Source organism: Chiloscyllium plagiosum, unplaced genomic scaffold (genome assembly GCF_037043375.1).
Source record: "Chiloscyllium plagiosum isolate Xiang-an unplaced genomic scaffold, Cpla_swu_hap1 HiC_scaffold_14, whole genome shotgun sequence".
Taxonomy (NCBI): domain Eukaryota; kingdom Metazoa; phylum Chordata; class Chondrichthyes; order Orectolobiformes; family Hemiscylliidae; genus Chiloscyllium; species Chiloscyllium plagiosum.
Window position 1 is genome coordinate 30,135,659 of NW_028270152.1, and position 19,715 is coordinate 30,155,373.

The 19,715-nt window shown below is 41.3% G+C and overlaps 1 protein-coding gene across 5 annotated transcripts in view; it reads left to right on the forward strand.

Moving 5' to 3' along the window:
* The first annotated feature begins 16,627 nt into the window (after window positions 1–16,627).
* The window catches only part of pparg (peroxisome proliferator-activated receptor gamma), a 158,709-nt gene continuing 155,621 nt past the window's right edge, over window positions 16,628–19,715 (forward strand). For all 5 annotated transcript variants that reach the window (XM_087994252.1, XM_043707949.2, XM_043707950.2 and 2 more), the window contains exon 1: window positions 16,628–17,066. The gene's annotated coding sequence lies outside the window, so the exon portion shown is untranslated. The remainder of the gene's footprint in view (window positions 17,067–19,715) is intronic.

The window sequence follows — 19,715 nt, forward strand, 5'->3', positions numbered from 1 at the left end:
GCTGTTTATTTTGGCAGCATTTCATGCATTAAATAAAAATAAATAATACAGGTGACTTCAGAGAAACAGGTTTCCCTGATATTGCTTTCAATGCAAATGTTAATATAAACTTTTATAAATGAGAGTCTGCATAACTTATTTGGTTATTCCTGTGTTTTTTTGATATGCTAGGTATCTATTGTTTTGTGGCCTGCTACACATACCTACCAATTAGTAATAACCAAATTGTCATTTTATATTAAGGAATGTGTGCATTGCTGAAAAATGACACTTTCTGCAAAGCTTTTCATCTTGCACTCATCAGGAAAGTTTACAAGAAACAGCAAAAGATAAAGGGGACTATGATTGATAAAGACTTTACCATGGAGAATGCACCAATTTGATTATGACTTAAAGTTAACTGACAAGCATTTTTAATCAGATTGACTCTGATTGGTCAAGTCAACGTCCTGAGAAATAAGCAGGAGAATGGCTGTTACCTGTTTGATTGAGTTGGAACAGCTGCAATACATTTTTTCTCTGTCTGCAAAGACCTGGAGACTTGAGTGTAAATGCATTTAGCTTCTGGTATATGCAGATACACCACATTAGAGGCCCAACTAACAAATGAAAATTGGTTATCAGTGTAATCCTCAGAATACTTGAGATTATTTAGCAAATGGTATCCAGTGGCAGGATCACATTTGATGTTTGATATTGTGTTTTGAGTTTTGGAACCATAGACTAGTTGGGTATGGTCAGTCCCTTGCCTGTTGTGAACATCTGGAGGGATATGCTGCTTCATATCATCTGCCATTCTTTGGGACATACCTGCATCATACTGGCATGAAAACTCATACACCATGAATAGGATCTTGTAAGGGTGAAAACAACCATGGGCTATATTGATAAATGTGTCCAGATTCATGGATGATGTCCTGTGTGGCCTATCTCAACATCCAGAACAATTCACTGCCTTTTTTTTTAAATTAAGTTGTAGCCATCAAGGTGAGTTTTGTTTTAAGGAGTGGCAAGTTGCCTATGGGATTAGTTTACTGCTTGTTAATGATCTTATTAATTGCATATTTCACCCCATTATTGTGCAGTTTGCTATCCTACTACCCACTGCAAGCAAACTGAATGCAAAGAATTCTTCACATGTTCACCACTTGCTACAAAGCACCTTCATGTTAGACACCAGGCACCAATATCTCAGTGTATACACCACAGTCATCGGTCACACTCACCCTACAACCAATCTCTAAGAACCCTCATGGCACATCTCCAAACCACTTCTGGACTTCAATGCTGCATCTTGGGGGAAAACAGTAACTATTAATGTAATGGTGCAGCAAGGACACTGTGGGCTCAGGGACATTCTATTCAGCTCATGGACTTGACCAGGCTGCATCTCCAAGCTCTTTGTTTGCTTTCATAGCACTCACCAGCTCTGAGCCTACCCAGATGCTTACAGCATTCCTGCCTTGCCTTTTGCTTCTTCCCCTTGCTAACACCTGTCCAGGTGCACATCAACTTAAAGATGATGCCAGCACCAAGGATGTCAGTCAATCCAGGCTATCCCAGTAATCGGTATAGTGACTGGTAGAATGAGGTTAAAATCAGCCAAGAGGGATACCATAGGTGCAGAGTAGGCACTTGTGTTGCAATGACATTGCATCAGGGTGACACAGTTAGCTTCACAAATTACTCAAACATTGAGATACATTATTTTCCTGGGTAAACTGAGGCAGACTGGGTACTTTTCAGAACCAAACATGATGGGCTTAGGCCTGTTCATAAGTTTTTTGTTTAATTCATTCATGAGATGTGGATGTTACTGGCTAGACCAGTACCTGCTTCCCATTACTAATTGTCTTAGTCAAGATGGAGGTGAGCTGCTTTCTGAACCACTCTAGTTCTTGGGGTCAGGGAACACCTAAAGAAATATTAAGTAGGGAGTCCCAGGATTCTGATTCAGCAACAGTGAAGGAATGCATATATATACGTGGGTTGCTTGGATGGGAATATGCAATGTTATGATATTCAAATGCATGGTTACCCTTGTCCTTCTAAGTGGTTGAAGTTGCATATTTGGAAGCTGCAACTGAAGCAATCTTGATGATTGTTTGGAGTGTGGTGGCAGTCAAGCAGGCTGCTTTGTCCTGGATGACGAGAAGTTTATTGAGTATTGTTGGGCAACATTCATCCAAGCAAATGGGAGGTATTCCATTACACACTTGACTTGTACCTTATGGATAGTTTTGGGGAGTCAAGAAGTAAGTTACTTGCTGCAAGATTCCTGACCTCTGACTGTTCTTATATACACAGTATTTAAATGGCTTGTTCAGTAGAATTTCTGGTTATGGTAACCCCCATGATTTTGATATTGGGGTTTCCCCCAGTTATGATATTTCACTAAATGTCAGGAGCAATGGTTGGATTCTCTCGTTGAGGATGATCATTGCCTGGCCCTTCTCTCATGTTATTTGCCATTCATCAGCCCAAACCTGGATATTAGGTGAAAGTGAGGACTGCAAATGCAGGAGATCAGAGTCTAGATTAGAGTGGTGCTGGAAAAGCACAGCAGGTCAGGCAGCATCCGAGGAGCAGGAAAATCAATATTTCGGGCAAAAGCCCTTCATCAGGAATGAGGCAGGGAGCTTCTGGGGTGGAGAGATAAATGGGAGGAGGGTGGGGCTGGGGAGAAGGTAGCCAAGAGTACAATATGTGGATGAAGGTGGGGATGAAGGTGATAGGTCAGAGAGGACAGTGGAGCAGATAGGTGGGAAGGAAGATTGGCAGGTAGGACAGGTCAAGAGGATGGTGCTGATCTGGTAGGTTGGAACTGGGGTAAGGTGGGGGGAGGGGAAATAAGGAAACTGGTGAAGTCCACATTGATGCCCTGGGGTTGAAGTGTTCCGAGGCAAAAGATAAGGCGTTCTACCTCCAGGTTTTGGGTGGTGAGGGAATGACAGTGGAGGAGGCCCAGGACCTGCATGTCCTCGGCAGAGTGGGAGGGGGAGTTGAAATGTTGGGCCACGGGGTGGTGGGGCTGATTGGTGCAGGTGTCCCAGAAATGTTCCCTAAAGCGTTCTGCAAGAAAACCTGGATATTCTCCAGACCTTGCTACATTTGGATAAAGAGTCACAAATGGTGCTGAACATTTTGAAATCATCTGCAAATATCTTCATCTTTGAACTTATTTTGGAGGGTATGTAATTGATGAAGCACAAGGTTGGGGCCTGATTATTACCCTGAAGAACTCTTGCAGTGATATCCTGCACCTAAAGTGACTGGCCTCCAACAGCCACAACTATCTATGTACCAGCAGGGAGTTTGACCCCTCATTCCCATTGATTCCAATTTTGCTAGGACTCCTTGATGCCACAACTAGTAAAATACTGCATTCATGTCAAGAGCCACCACTCTTGCATCACCTCTGGAGGTCTGCTCTTTTGTCCATGTCTGAACCAAGTTTAATGAGGTCAAGAGTTCAATGGCCTTGCTGGAAGCCATACTGATTATCAGTGAGCAGGTTATTGCTTAGTAAGCGCTGTTTGATAGCACTTGTGGTGGCTCCATTCATCACCTTACTAATGATCAAGAGTTAACTGATAGGGCTATAATTGACTAGCTTGAATTTGTCCTGTTTTTTGTGTGTACAGCATACCAGAGCAATTTTCAACATTGTCAGACAGATACAATATTGCAGCTGTTACCAAATAGCTTGGCTAGTGGCAAGACAATTGCTTTCTGTGGCAAAGAATTCCAAAAGTTCACCACTCTCTGGGTGATAAATTTCTCCTCATTTCAGCCCTAAATAGCCTATCCTGTCTCCTTAAACTGTGAACCCTGGTTCTGAACTTTCCAGTCACTGGGAAATTCCTTCCTGCATTTATCCTGTCTAGACCTGTTAGACTTGTTTCTGATTTTCATCAATTTCATTTCAACTGAGTTTTGACCAGTGCTCAATAACATAGAAAACGATCATTCATTTTGAACATGGAATGAAGAGCCTGCGCTGACACATTATGCTTTTCTAAACTAAAAACCTTTTGCCTCTACACAGTCCATATCCTTCTATTCCCTGTCTATTCATGCTTCTGTCAAGATGCCCTTTAAATGTGATTGTATCTGTTTCTAACCCCTCCTCTGGCAGTGCATTCCAGGCACTTACAAACCTGTGTAAAAAACTTCCCTTTCTCATCTCCTTTAAACTTTCCCACTTTTACATTAAGGAGAAAGTGAGGACTGCAGATGCTGGAGATAAGAGCTGAAAATGTGTTGCTGGAAAAGAACAGCAGGTCAGGCAGCATCCAAGGAACAGGAGAATCGACATTTCGGGAATAAGTCCCTCTTTCCTGAAGAAGGGCTTATGCCCGAAACGTCGATTCTCCTGTTCCTTGGATGCTGCCTGACCTGCTGTGCTTTTCCAGCAACACATTTTCAGCACTTTTACATTAAGCCCATGTCATGTCATAATTGACATTTCTACCCTAGGAGAAAAGGTCAGTTTATTCATTCTTTCCACTTCTCTCATAACTTTGTAAACTTAATCAGATTGCCTCTCAGCTACCGATGTTCAAGTGAAAACAAGCCAAGTTTGTCAAATCTCTCCTCATAGCTAATATTCGTCACCTTTCCACATTTTCAAAACCTTTTTCACAATGCCTGCTCCATTTCTTGTCTATGCGCTGTTCCTTCCCAATATCATTTGAAAGCATTACATACAGTTCTATTTATATTGACACCATTGCAAAAAGAACACAGTCAGTTCTGATCTAACACGATTCTCGTGCAATCTCACATGATAAGAAAATCACGCAATAGCTGTGTCATTTACTCTAATGGGGCCAGAATCACGTTGTATCCAATAAAGGTAAGGAAAATTTGTGTTCTATAATAACAGTCTAAATTGTTCAATCACGTTAAAATCACGTTGAAGAAACACACGTTATAGTAGAACCAATTGTACAGTATTTTGTTTTCTAAAAATTTTCATTATGTACAAGTTAATCAAAAAATTTCACCAATATAGCCATTGCAACAAATTCCAGACAATTCTGTTTATAACTTTTATCAGTTTCAAAATGTATATTCTCTCCTCTCTCCATATTGTCCTCTACACCATTTTCCAAAATGAGACTCTGAATGACATGATAACACAAGTCCATTCCATTGTGGTCAGAGATTACAATGTGAGAAAAATAAGCATTGCTTAACTCACCTGCTGAATTCCCTTCCTTCGTAGAGAAGCATCCTGATTCTGCTCAGCAGCTCTCTTAAACAGTCAAGCTAAATATCTGATCTTGACTACAAAGGGAATCACAAGCGTAAGAGAATAGTAGCACAGGGATTGTCCTTGTTCTTTCATGGGATATGGATATCACTTATTGTCCATCACTCATTACCCTTGAGAATATTGCAGTGAACCATTGTCTTAACTCCGCATCCTTCCAATATAGAGACTCCCACTGGCTCTGATGGAAAGGGAGCTCCAAGATTTTTATTCAGCAGCAGTGAAGGAATGGAAACACAACTTACAGACAGGATGGAATGCAGCTCAGAGAAAAACTTGCTGGTGGTGTTCCCACACACCATCTTCCCTTGTCCTTCTTGGTTGTAGAGGTCACCAGTTTGGAAGGTGTTGGTGATAGAACCTTGGAAAGTTGCTTGAATGCATATAGTATATAATCCAGCCAGTTGCCAATGTCCATTGGTGATGGAAGGAGCAAATGTTTAAATTGGGGCATGGGGGATGAGGTGTCAATCATGTGGACTATATTGTCTTGGATGGTTTCAAGTTTTTTGAATGCTGTTAAAGCTACATTCATTCAGGTAATTGGGGTGTATTCCTTCACACGCTCACTTGTGTATTGTAGGTGCTTTGAGGAGCCAGGAAATGAGTTACTCACTTCATAATTCACAGTCCCTGACCTGCTCTTGTAGCTACAGTATTTTTATAGCTAATCAGGATCAGTTTCTGGTTAATGGTTATCAACAGGATGTTAATAGAGGAGGATTCAATGATGATAATATCATTGATTGTCAAGAGAAGATAGTTAGATCATCTCCTGTTGGAGCTAGCTGGCACTTGTATGGCATGAATGTTACTTGTCCCTTATCAGCTTAAGTCTGAATGTTGTTTAGGCTTTGCTGAATTTGAATATTGACTCCTTCAATACATGAGGAGTTGTAGATGGCATTGAACATTGTGCAATCATCGATGAACATCCCCGTTTATGATAGACAGAAGATCTCTGATTTCAAAAAAAGCAATTGAAGTTAGTTGAGCCTAAGACACTATCAGTGGGACATTGCAGCAATATTCTGGAACCCAGATGAATAATGTCCAAAGCCCACAAGCAATTTTTCCATGTTTCAGAACTGGAATCCAGAAACACAGGTTGGTGGTCCCCAGGAAATTAAATCAAACTCCATCACACCAGCCAGGAATGTTAAATTCACTTAGTAAATGAATCTGGTTCAAAAATGTAATCTTAAAATGTTACCACCAGATTGTCATGACAACCTATATTGTTCAATTGAACGTTTCATTCTTCTGACACCAGCAGTGGAACTAACTCTTAATTTTCCTCTGAAATGGTTTTGCAAGCCATAAAGTTAAGTGAGGGATGATCTTCCTATGATTGTCTATATCCTGTGAACAATAAAAAAACATTGAATTTCACAACAAATTAGTAATTTGCTTCTACTACTGCAAATATAAACACTGTTAGGAAAGAAGGTAATTGCATGTCTAGCATTTAAGATTACCCTACCTTATTAATTATTTATTTTCACAATGTTAATAGAGAACTTTTCACCCCAGAGTTGCATTCAAAAAACAGAACAGTAAATTACATGGTAACACCTCTCCAAACTATCCTACTAGAACAGTGAACTCATTTATTCTGTTTTGCAGCTAATTTCATTTTTTTTAATTGTTTGTATCCCTTTGTTATTATATCCTTGATTAGAAATAAACAATTTAGTTTTGAAGTATAAACACTGATGTTATGTGGGCAATTGCAGCACCAATTTTTATACAGAAAATTCCATATATAGATAATGGTGAGAGTTTGCCTCTGATTTGATCCTGTCATCAGCATTCTCAACCCACACACACACCTACCACAGCCATGGCTGGCTGTGATACAGATCACTCTCTGGCGTACACCACAGTTAGAGTGCAATCCTTGAAGCTATTTCACTCAGAGCAGAAGCTTCATACTCATACCAACATCTGCAGTGCTGCCCATCTCTGGACTAGGAAGCTTGGGTTCAAGTCCCACCTGCTCCAGTGGTGTGGAATAACATCGCTTAACAGGTTGATTTAAAAAGGAACTAAACATTCCTTGACTTAATTGAACAAACACTGACTTAGTCATGAATAGAGACTGCAGAAACGGAATGGAATATACTGTATTTTGTGACATCATTTATCTTGTTGTTCCCTCAATACATAGGAAATAAGAGTGGGAAAATTGCTGACTGGTTTGAGGTAACATCTCAGTGATATAATCTGTCTTTAAAATCAAATGATTCAATCTTATTAATTACAAGAGAGATCCAAGCAAGAAGATCCCGAATGCATGAAAACCACTGGAAGTGAAAGCCAATTTACTGCTAGGCCATGTAATAATGGCTACTGGTTGCAACTGTTCCAAAATGTGTAGATACCCTACACAACACAGGGGATGTTCTACACTTACATGATTAGATCAAAAAGGCAAAACGTATTTCACCAAAAAGTACAGCTCAATTGAATACAAAATTGTGGAGATCATCACTGACTGCAATAAACAATTGGAGAGATGATGGAGCACTACTTTCTGTGGTAGTCTCAGGTAAACATTGTCACTAAGGGAGCTCTAGAGACTACAGGGATTCTAATCATTATGTAAGAGACCTAATGAGCAACTTTTTCACGCAGAAGCTGATACGTGTATGGAATGAGCTGCCAGAGGAAGTGGTGGAAGCTGGTACAATTGTAACATTTAAGAGGCATTTGGATGGGTATATGTATAGGAAGAAAATACAGGAACATAGAAAAATTATTGGCTTTCTTGTCATGGGCAAAATTCCATGTGCTGATGACAAGGACAGGAAACTGGCTTTCCTATAGCATCTGCACAAACTTCTCTGTCTCCAATGATGGAAGGGCAAGTGCCCCAGGATATATATTATTCAAAGAGTATGACCTTGTAGAAGCTCAAGTGTGACAATTGTGACTGCAACCACTATTAAGGTGTAGTGCTGCAGAACATCATGGGAAATGTATTTGCCCATGTTGCCCTTGTCAGATCCTGGCAGAATATATCGGTCTTTGAATTCTGTTGTGGTTTCAGAACCAGAAGTTCCATTATTGACAAGACCTTCCCAGTTTGGCAGCTGCAAACAGAAACACTGTGAACAAAGGATACAACCATGGACTTTATCAATCTCACTAGGATATTCAACTATTTGAACAGAAACAATTATTTCAGATGCTAGAGAAAATTGGCTGCAAATGCTACACAATGTGATCTTTGTATGACAACATGATAGGTAATATCAACTGTGATGGAACAACATCAGAGCTCTGACGTCTATAGTGCAAAAACAGTTATGTTCTGGCACTGAAACTCTTTGGCCTTTTCCTCTGTTTGCTGCTGTCACTTTTAGTTCATTAAAAGTGAGTGTTTACGTAGATAGTAGAACTGACAGAAAGCTGTTCTGTAGTATATATTCATTTTACATTGCATCTGCAGAATAGAAACAGGTCATTCTGCCCAACTAACCCAATGCTTGTTTTAATGCCCCACACAATCCTCCTCTCAGCTTGACTGGCTATATAGTACATTATGTAATAATCAGATCTGCAACCTAATGGAATCATATAGCTTCTTACAACAGTACAGTCACTATTGCCTAACTTCAATGACATTCAACTCTTCAAAAGGTGTCCCCAAGATGTTGGCATGTAACAAAGTGTTGGCATAACCCAAATAGGTTACATCAATGGAGTAAGCCATTTCTGAGTCCCTGTACTGGACTAAACTTCAATGAGAAAGATTCATATCCAACCTACGAGGGAAGTTAAAGGGCATTGTAAATTATAGAAGAAGCTTAAAATGCTATGAGAAGTATAAATAGAAATAATAAATAATAATTAAAAATGGCAATAAAAAGCTTGAGAATCTGTACTGTTTTACAAAACCAGTAAAAGATAACCAAAACCTTTACAGAGTCAGAGTCAGAGAGATGTACAGCATGGAAACAGACCCTTCGGTCCAACCTGTCCATGCCGACCAGATATCCCAACCCAATCTAGTCCCACCTGCCAGCACCCGGCCCATATCCTTCCAAACCCTTCCTATACATATACCCATCCAAATGCCTCTTAAATGTTACAATTGTACCAGCTTCCACCACTTCCTCTGGCAGCTCATTCCATACACGTATCAGCTTCTGCGTGAAAAAGTTGCTCATTAGGTCTCTTTTATATCTTTCCCCTCTCACCCTAAACCTATGCCCCATAGTTCTGGACTCCCCGACCCCAGGGAAAAGACTTTACCTATTTACCTTATCCATGCCCCTCATAATTTTGTAATCCTCTATAAGGTCACCCCTCAGCCTCCAACGCTCCAGCGAAAACAGCCCCAGCCTGTTCAGCCTCTCCCTATAGCTCAAATCCTCCAACCTTGGCAACATCCTTATAAATCTTTTCTGAACCCTTTCAAGTTTCACAACATCTTTCTGATAGGAAGGAGACCAGAATTGCACACAATATTCCAACAGTGGCCTAACCAATGTCCTGTACAGCTGCAACATGACCTCCCAACTCCTGTACTCAATACTCTGACCAATATAGGAAAGCATACCAAATGCCTTCTTCACGATCCTATCTACCTGCGACTCCACTTTCAAGGAGCTATGAACCTGTACTCTAATGTCTCTTTGTTCAGCAACACTCCCTAGGACCTTACCATTAAGTGTATAAGTCCTGCTAAGATTTGTTTTCCCAAATGCAATACCTCGCATTTATCCGAATTAAACTCCATCTGCCACTTCTCAGCCCATTGGCCCATCTGGTCAAGATCCTGTTGTAATCTGAGGTAACCCTCTTCGCTGTCCACTACACCTCCAATTTTGGTGTCATCTGCAAACTTACTGTACCTCTTATGCTCGCAGCCAAATCATTTACACAAATGACAAAAAGTAGAGGATCCAGCACCAATCCTTGTGGCACTCCACTCGTCACAAGCCTCCAGTCTGAAAAACAACCCTCCACCAACACCCTCTGTCTTATACCTTTTAGCCAGTTCTATATCCAAATGGCTAGTTCTCCCTGTATTCCATGGGATCTAACCTTGCTAACCAGTCTCCCATGGGGAACCTTGTCGAACACCTTACAGAAGTCCATATAGATCATATATACCGCTCTGCCCTCATCAATCCTCTTTGTTACTTCCTCAAAAAACTCAACCAAGTTTGTGAGACATGATTTCCCACGCACATGACTATCCCTAATCAGTCCTTACCTTTCCAAATACATGTATATCCTGTCCCTCAGGATTCCCTCCAACAACTTGCCCACCAGCAATGTCAGGCTCGCTGGTCTATACTTCCCTGCCTTGTCCTTACCACCCTTCTTAAACAGTGGCACCACGTTAGCCAACCTCCAGTCTTCCGGCACCTCACCTGTGACTATCAATGATACAAATATCTCTGCAAGAGGCCCAGCAATCACTTCCCTAGCTTCCCACAGAGTTCTCAGGTACACCTGATCAGGTCCTGGGGATTTATCCACCTTTAACCATTTCAAGACACTCAGCTCTTCCTCCTCTGTAATCTGGACATTTTGCAAGATGTCACCACCTATTTCCCTACAGTCTATATCTTCCATATCCTTTTCCACAGTAAATACTGATGCAAAATACTCATTTAGTATGTCCCCCATTTTCTGCAGCTCCACACAAAGGCTGCCTTGCTGGGGTCCCAAGACTCTCCCTAGTTACCCGTTTGTCCTTAATGTATTTGTAAAAACTCTTTGGATTCTCCTTAATTTTATTTGCCAAAGCTATCTCATGTCCCCTTTTGGCCCTCCTAATTTCCCTCTTAAGTATATTCCTACTTCCTTTATACTCTTCTAAGGATTCACTCGATCTATCCTGTCTATACCTTACATATGTTTCCTTCTTTTTCTTAACCAAACCCTCAATTTCTTTAGTCAGCCAGCATTCCCTGTACCTACCAGCCTTTCCTTTCACCCTAACAGGAATATACTTTCTCTGGATTCTCATTATCTCATTTCTGAAGGCTTCCTATTTTCCAGCCATCCCTTTACCTGCGAACATCTGCCTCCAATCAGCTTTCGAAAGTTCTTGCCTAATACCGTCAAAATTGGCCTTTCTCCAATTTAGAAGTTAAATTTTTAGATCTGGTCTATCCTTTTTCATCATTATTTTAAATCTATTAGAATATGGTTGCTGGTCCCAAAGTGCTCCCCCATTGACATCTCAGTCACCTGCCCTGCCTTAGTTCCCAAGAGTAGGTCAAGTTTTGCAACTTCTCTAGTAGGTACATCCACATACTGAATCAGAATATTTTCTTGTACACACTTAACACTGTGCGTGGGCAGCACAGTGACACAGTCATTAGCACTGCTGCCTCACAGTGCCAGGAACCCTGGTTCAATTCCCGCCTTGGGCAACTGTCTGTGTGGAGTTTGCATATTCTCCCTGAGTCTGCGTGGGTTTCCTCCGGGTGCTCCGGTTTCCTCCCACAGTCCAAAGAAGTGTAAGTTAGGTGAATTGGCCGTGCTAAATTGCCTGTAGTGTTAGGTGATGGGGTAAATGTGGGGGAATGGACCTGTGTGTGTTGCTCTTCGGAGGGTCAGTGTGGACTTGTTGGGCCGAAGGACCTGTTTCCACACTATAAGTAATCTAATCTAAACCCTTAATACTATGGCAGTCCCAGTCTATGTTTGGATAGTTAAGATCCCATACTATAATCATCCTATTATTCTTACAGATAACTGAGATCTCCTTACAAATTTGTTTCTCAACTTCCCTCTGACAATTAGGGGGTCTATAATACAATCCCAATAAGGTGATCATCCCTTTCTTATTTCTCAGTTCCACCCAAATAACTTCCCTGGATGTATTTCTAGGAATATCCTCCCTCAGCATAGCTGTAATGCTATCCTTCATCAAAAATGCCACTCCCCCTCCTCTCTTGCCTCCCTTTCTATCCTTCTTGTAGCATTTGTATCCTGGAACATTAAGCTGCCAGTCCTGCCCATCCCTGAGCCATGTTTCTGTAATTGCTATGATATCCCAGTCCCATGTTCCTAACCATGCCCTGAGTTCATCTGCCTTCCCTGGGCAAGTTATTTGAGGGATTCCTGAGGGACAGGATGTACATGTTTTGGAAAGACAAGGACTCATTAGGGATAGTCAACATGGCTTTGTGCGTGGGAAACCATGTCTCACAAACTTAATTGAGTTTTTTGAAGAAGTAACAAAGAGAATTGATGAGGGCAGAGCAATAGGTGTGATCTATATGAACTTCAGTAAGGCGTTCGACAAGGTTTCCCATGGGAGACTGGTTAGCAAGGTTAGATCTCACGGAATACAGGGAGAACTAGCCATTTGGATACAGAACTGGCTCAAAGGTAGAAGACAGAGGGTGGTGGTGGAGGGTTGTTTTTCAGTCTGGAGGCCTGTGACCAGTGGAGTGCCACAAGGATCAGTGCTGGGTCGTCTACTTTTCGTCATTTGTATAAATGACTTGAATGCGAGCATAAGAGGTATGGTTAGTAACTTTGCAGATAACACCAAAATTGGAGGTGTAGTAGACAGCAAAGAGAGTTACCTCAGATTACAACAGGATCTTGATCAGATAGGCCAATGGGTTGAGAAGTGGCAGACGGAGATAAATTCAGATAAATGCGAGATACTGCATTTGGGAAAACAAATCTTAACAGGTCTTATACACTTAATGGTAAGATCCTAGGGAGTGTTGCTGAACAAAGAGACATTGGAGTTCAGGTTCATAGCTCCTTGAAAGTGGAGTCACAGGTAGATAGGATAGTGAAGAAGGCATTTGCTTTCATTTATTGGTCAGAGTATTGAGTACAGGAGTTGGGAGGTCATGTTGCAGCTGTACAGGACATTGGTTAGACCACTGTTGGAATATTGCATGCATTTCTGGTCTCCTTTCTATCAGAAAGATGTTGTGAAACTTGAAAGGGTTTAGAAAAAATTTTCAAGGATGTTGCCAGGGTTGGAGGATTTGAGCTAAACAGAGTGGCTGCACAGGCTGGGGTTGTTTTCCCTGGAGCGTTGGAGGCTGAGGGGTGACCTTACAGAGGTTTACAAAATTATGAGGGGCTTGGATAGGATAAATAGATAAATCGATAGGATAAAAAGTCTTTCCCTGGGGTGGGGGAGTCCAGAACCAGAGGGTTTAGGGTGAGAGGGGAAAGATATAAAAAAGACCTAATGGGCAACTTTTTCACGCAGAGGTTGGTACGTAATGGAATGAGCTGCCAGAGGAAGTGGTAGAGGCTGGTACAATTGTGACATTTAAAAGGCTTTTGAATGGGTATTTGAATGGGGTGGGTTTGGAGGGATATGGGCTGGGTGCTGGCAAGTGGGACTAGATTTGTTTGGGATATCTGGTCGGCATGGACGGGTTGGACCGAAGGGTCTGTTTCCATGCTGTACATCTCTATGACTCTACTCAGATAATATCAAATGTCTTCGAGGAGGAAGTGAGGATGCACATGCTGGACATCAGAGCTGAAAATGTGTTGCTGGAAAAGCGCAGCAGGTCAGGCAGCATCCAAGGAGCAGGAAAATCGACGTTTCAGGCATGAGCCCTTCTTCAGGGCTCACGAAGAAGGGCTCATGCCCGAAATGTCAATTATCCTGCTCCTTGGATGCTGCCTGACCTGCTGCGCTTTTCCAGCAACATAATATCAAATGTCTGCCAGGCTTGGAGCATCACAGACCCAAAGGACCACTGAACTCATGCAGTTACAATGCCAGATTCAGGACAGGTCAGGCAAAAGTAATGTGAATGCTGATGCTCTTAGTTGGAAGATTGATCATAGGATGAAGCCTATCCCTGCCTTAATGGAGAAGGCTGCAACTGACACTGTGCCCATGCCCCAAATCAAAGGCAACATTCCAAACATGATTCTCTGTGACATTCAAACTAAGATTCAGCAGATGCTGTAAGATTCAAACCGGTCCAGATAGATCGAGCCAGCTGTGATTTCACTTTCACCATCTATTTCTGAAGAGGCTACAGCTGATTGACTTGGCTATCAGAAGACAGTACCATTACTGAAAGGCATAACATATACCAACCTGGCACTAGCTGATGAGGAAGTCCAGGGAGGAGGATGGAGTCCTCTTAAAACTAGTTCAGTTCAAGGAGAGAAAGGCAAAGGAACTCATCCTTCTTGTCAGCCTCAAGTAGTGTACTATTTTGCATTGGAAAAAAGCTTCACTAAGAAGTACTTTCAGTTGATTTTTCCTCTTCTGCCTTCAATTTTTCCATGTTCATTAGTCAATTTATGCTGTGGTTTTCCCAATATTCTTGATGAGTGTCCTTTATAAAGATTTTTCTTGCAGCTTTCACTGATATTTTAAAACAACTGTAACAGCTTAATATAGTATTTTAAGACTCCTTTTAGTTGCTTAGGCTAGTTGTTCTCCTTAAATATAAAATGTTCACAATTCTACTAATGGATTTAATTTACATCAGGTGTCTGATATCAACTACTACAACTCCTGGTTTTATGATTTGGATATTTTCCCTTGTAATTCTAAGACTTTCCGTGGTCTACTCAAGCTTTGTTTTTACTATTTTCTCCATTTTTATCTGTTTTAAGCTTTTACTAACAGCATTGGTCTTGGTATCAGTGCTGCTGCTCTTTTAATTGCTGGCTGCTCCATTCACACAGGAGAAAGTGAGGACTGCAGATGCTGGAGATCAGAGCTGAAAATATGTTGCTGGAAAAGCGCAGCAGGTCAGGCAGCATCCAAGGAGCAGGAGAATCGACATTTCAGGCATGAGCCGTTCTTCAGGAATGAGGAGAGTCAGGAATGAGGAGCTCTCCTCATTCCTAAAGAAGGGCTCATGCCCGAAACGTCGATTCTCCTGCTCCTTGGATGCTGTCTGACGTGCTGCGCTTTTCCAGCAACACATTTTCTGCTCCATTCACACAATCTGGCAGAATCTGCGTCCTTTAAGCTTCTGTTATTTAAAAATAGACTTAGTTTCCTGAGAGGAGTTTGCCTTCTTTATTCTCCTTCAATGGCTGTGCCGTTTCAAATCTGAAGTTTTCTCCAGGTTGTGCTCACTTGCTGCTATCATTATGTGAGACAGTGATATCAACCACTGCCAGTATATTATAATAGGCAGTTAAGTCTTCAGGCGACCACTATTGGCACATATTAAAGCTTCTCTACTCAGTAGCTTCATTGCCCCAACCCTCTTCAATAGGGCTAGTCCAAGCTACTGAGTTCATGACGAGGAAGGTGCCCACAACAATCGTTTCAGATTGAAGAAAGAGTAATTCTTGTGAAACAGTGTATTGGTTTGTTTTGTATTACTTAATCGTTACATTACATCTGAAATACAAGGTGATCTCTTGTGAAATATTAGGCTCAACCTATGAGTAAGTCCAATTTGAAGCTAGTAAAACATTCTCAACAAATGCTGAGCTAGTTAGCTCCTCCCAGGAACAGTCATATACAATTATTTTAAATAAATCCGTTCAGGCATGCTATGACACACCTCTGGGATCGGTGGGAATGGAACCCAGAGTCTCTGGCTCATCGACCGTCACAAGACCATCACCATTCTTTAGAGCCTAATTGGCATAATGTCAGTTCACCCTTTGGGCTCAAACTGTCTCATACAAGTGTCGCTTCTGTAAAAACTCGAAAGTGGTGTGGCCAAACATGGGCAGAAATGGTAGACACTGCGAGGTACCAATAGTGGCAATCTCCATAAGGCCGTATTTACTTAGAAAATCAAGAACTGTACTATCATTTCCAATCTTTAATCACCTCAAACTTAAGCTTTAAAGTCGTCGTCTTTGTTTCCTGCACTACAATTGTTCTGACCCAAATAAATATTACACATACCAAACGTCTTTTACAGATGCGGATTGCTCCGTTTGAATTTCTTGAGTGTTCAACATTTTCAATGTTTTTGTCTATTTTACAACTGAAAGAATGCTGTGTGCAGAACTATCACTTAGAGGTGCGAAACACTGTAAAGACTTCCTTTCGCGTGTCAAGAGCTCTTCGTGAATTGCGTAGGAGGTTAAGAGCTCCCCCTTAGCTTGAGGAAACTTCAATAAAGGGGGGAGGTTGGAACAAGGATCTTGACAAACTGAGAATAAAAGTTGTGCGCGGACCACGTTGTATGTTTGTGTGTACATGCAAGAAAGTGAAGCTCACTCATAACTCAGGAAAATAGATCCAAGTGAAGGGAATGGTCTAACCGTACGTCCCAATCCGTCAGCTTCGAGCAGCTGCTCATATGTGGCCAGGGGGCGCGCCTGCTCCGTGCTGACGGGCACGCGCGCTCAGTCAGTGAGCTGTGGCGACGGGCTGTCTGCTCGCTCTCGCACGGCCACTCGGTGACGCGCTCCAGACAACCTCCTCCCGCCTCCGCTAGAACCCTGTGACAATCGCCTTGTTGCTACTGGGAGCGCGTGGCTAGAACCCTGTGACAGTTGCCCTTGTTACTATTGGGAGCGCGTGGCTCGAACTCTGTGACAGTTGCCCTTGATACTATTGGGAGCGCGTAGCTCGAACCCTGTGACAGTCGCCCTTGTTGCTGCTCGGCGCGCGTGGCTAGAACCCTGTGACAGTCGCGCGCCCCTGCCGAGGAGCACCTGAGTCAGTACTAGTGCAACTCGAAACGTGTCCGGCAGATTGGGACGAGAAGGCAGGGCGGGGGCATTTATCCCTGTTTCACCTCCAGCAACCAGGTAAATCTGACGCCTGCTCCTGCCGAGTAAGTGCCGTGGAGGAAGCGACTGAGATTCGTGCCGAATGCTTTGAAGAGTCAAGGTTAGTGGCGTTTAGAAAAGTGCTGATGTAACTGCCTGTAAATCAATACATTGGAACGTAGCGAAGGGCAAGTAATAAGGGTGTTTAAATGTTGAGTAAGCTTCTCTAAGCGAGTGGAAAGAGTTTGGAAAGAACAATTTGGGCACAATATTTTGCACTGAAGAATTCAGCCTCTATTGTACTTAAATCATCTTCTCTGAAAACACATTGTAGAACTTTCACAGTCCTATTGAGAAAGAGGAGTTTGGGATGCTTCACTCACTTTTTACACCTGGTTTAACTTGATCCCTACATTATTTCTTGTCAGCATCTAATTGAGGTCCTTTTAAGAATAAAGATTCAGAGAGCAGGTCAGCCCACTTGGTTACGCTAAGTCATGTGGATGTGGTATATCTCTATCAGGGTTGGTGTCGCTAATACTTCAGCTTTTGCAGGTGCTTAGTATAGATGGGGATTTAAATTATCGAGGATTATGTTATGTTTGGCTACTTTTGTCTATTGTTCTAAAGTCTCCAAAGAAGAATATGAGTATGTTGCACAAGCAAAAGGAAACTATTCAGTGGTTTGAGCATTTTTAGTGATAAAAAGTGAGTTTAAATTGTTTTATGAAATGTCATTGACATTAACATTTAATTTAAAATTTCATGTATTTAGACAAGGTTGTTTAAGCATTTTGAAATAGATCCAATAATGACATTAAAATACAGTGAAAATATGAGTCAAGTCTGAATAACCTGAATTGGAGTTTCAGCTGTCCTATGGACAGAACGGGGAATGTAATAGAAGGATGTCTGTGATGAACCAAAGTTCTGGACTGATAACTCTGGATTAGCCAAACTCGTGCATGATTATCGCTTGAATCAGTGGAGTTAGGCCATGCTAGAGCACAACATCATTAGACTTTCAGTGTTAAATGTACAATATAAATGCAGGTTGTGCTTTATTGGTTAATAATTTGAATGTAATTTCTTTGGTAAATTGAAAATGCAATTAGTCAAATAGCCAGGGGACTACCCACAAATTCATCCTAAATGGAGCCTGCAATGACGGCCACAGAATGGTCTCACCCACATCCCAAATGACTGTGCGCAAGGAACACTTTTAATGTCAATGAAAACGGACTGGTTTACTGTTTTTTGCTAGATCACCCTTTAATGCTTAAAGATGAAATATTTAATGGCAGAAAGTAAAGCAAAGAACCTGCCATTGCAGGATGGCACTGAAAAGCGGTTGCTCATAGGAATGTCCAAGAAGCCACGCTGTTTTGCAAATGTCAAAACACTACCCACATTCAGAGGTGCATAGATGCTCTCCAGCACTTCTGAAACAAGGCTCAGGAAAGTGATCAAAATGGATCAACAGAAGAAAAGGAAGATTATCATCTTGATGACTCTGAAGAATCTAATGAGAAGTCACCTGTTTCCACAGCTAAGCAAATAAAGGCTGCTGAGGTCCTCCAGGATTCCGCACTGCATCACAAAAGCTCGAGAATATGCTTGAATGTGTGGACAATGTAGCAGAACACAGCACACAAAGCAGATTAAATATTATTGATTTTTCCAGAGTTTCCAGTGCTTTTAAATTTGTTTTCCTGCACAAGGTCAGGCCACTGTAATGTATTGACAATTTGAAAAATAAAGACATACTACTTTTAAATTTTTTTTGCAGGCAAAGCAAGTTACATATGGGTGTCCTCGGCTCACTTGAAGCTCCATTTAGCATGAATTTGTGGGCAGTCCCCTGGCTATTTGACTAATTGCATTTTCAATTTATCAAAGAAATTACATTCAAATTATTGTACATTTAACGCTGAAGGTCTAATGAGAGATTACAGATCTGAAACATTGGGCTAAATATTGAAGTTGTGATAATTTGTACAATTTGTAAATGCTGAAGATATATTTTATTTGATTTATTAATTTTATTTTTATTAGCTTAATTTGTGAAAATGATTTGTAATGTCCTACAATATAAATTTTACAGAGAACAGGCTAAAACAACATGATGATTTTTGATGTAGCAATAAGTTGCATAGAACACAAGAGCAAGGAGATTACGTTGAATTTATATAAGACACTAGTTAGACCTCAGCTGGAGTATTGCATCCAGTCTTGGGTGCCACTCTTTCAGAGGGATGTAAAGGCATTTGAGAGAGTGCAGAAGATTCATAAGAATTATTTCAGGAATCCAAGTTATAAAGTCAAGATGAAGAATTTACAAATGTTCTTTTGGAGGTGAAAAGTTTAAGAATTAGATGACACTAATATAAAGTGATTGAAAAAAGAAGTAAAAATGTTATGAGAAAAAATTATTCGTGCTGTGAGTGGTTAAGGTTTAGAATGTACTGCTAGAGAGAGGAGTGGTCATAGATTAAATTGAAGCATCCAACAGGGAATAAAGTGGTTATCTGAAAAACCGAATATACAGGATTACGATTTTTGAGAAGATTTGTAGCTCAGGTTGTAAGTTTGCTCACTGAGCTGGAAGACTTGGTTTCAGACATCTCATCACCATGCTAGGTAACATCATCGATGAAGAACTGGTGTTATGTCCCACTTTCTGTTTGTGACTTGGCCTCTTTAAGGTGGGTAATATCCTTTCTGGTGCTTTTTCTCAGGTTGGTGAATGGGCTCCAAATTGATATGTTTA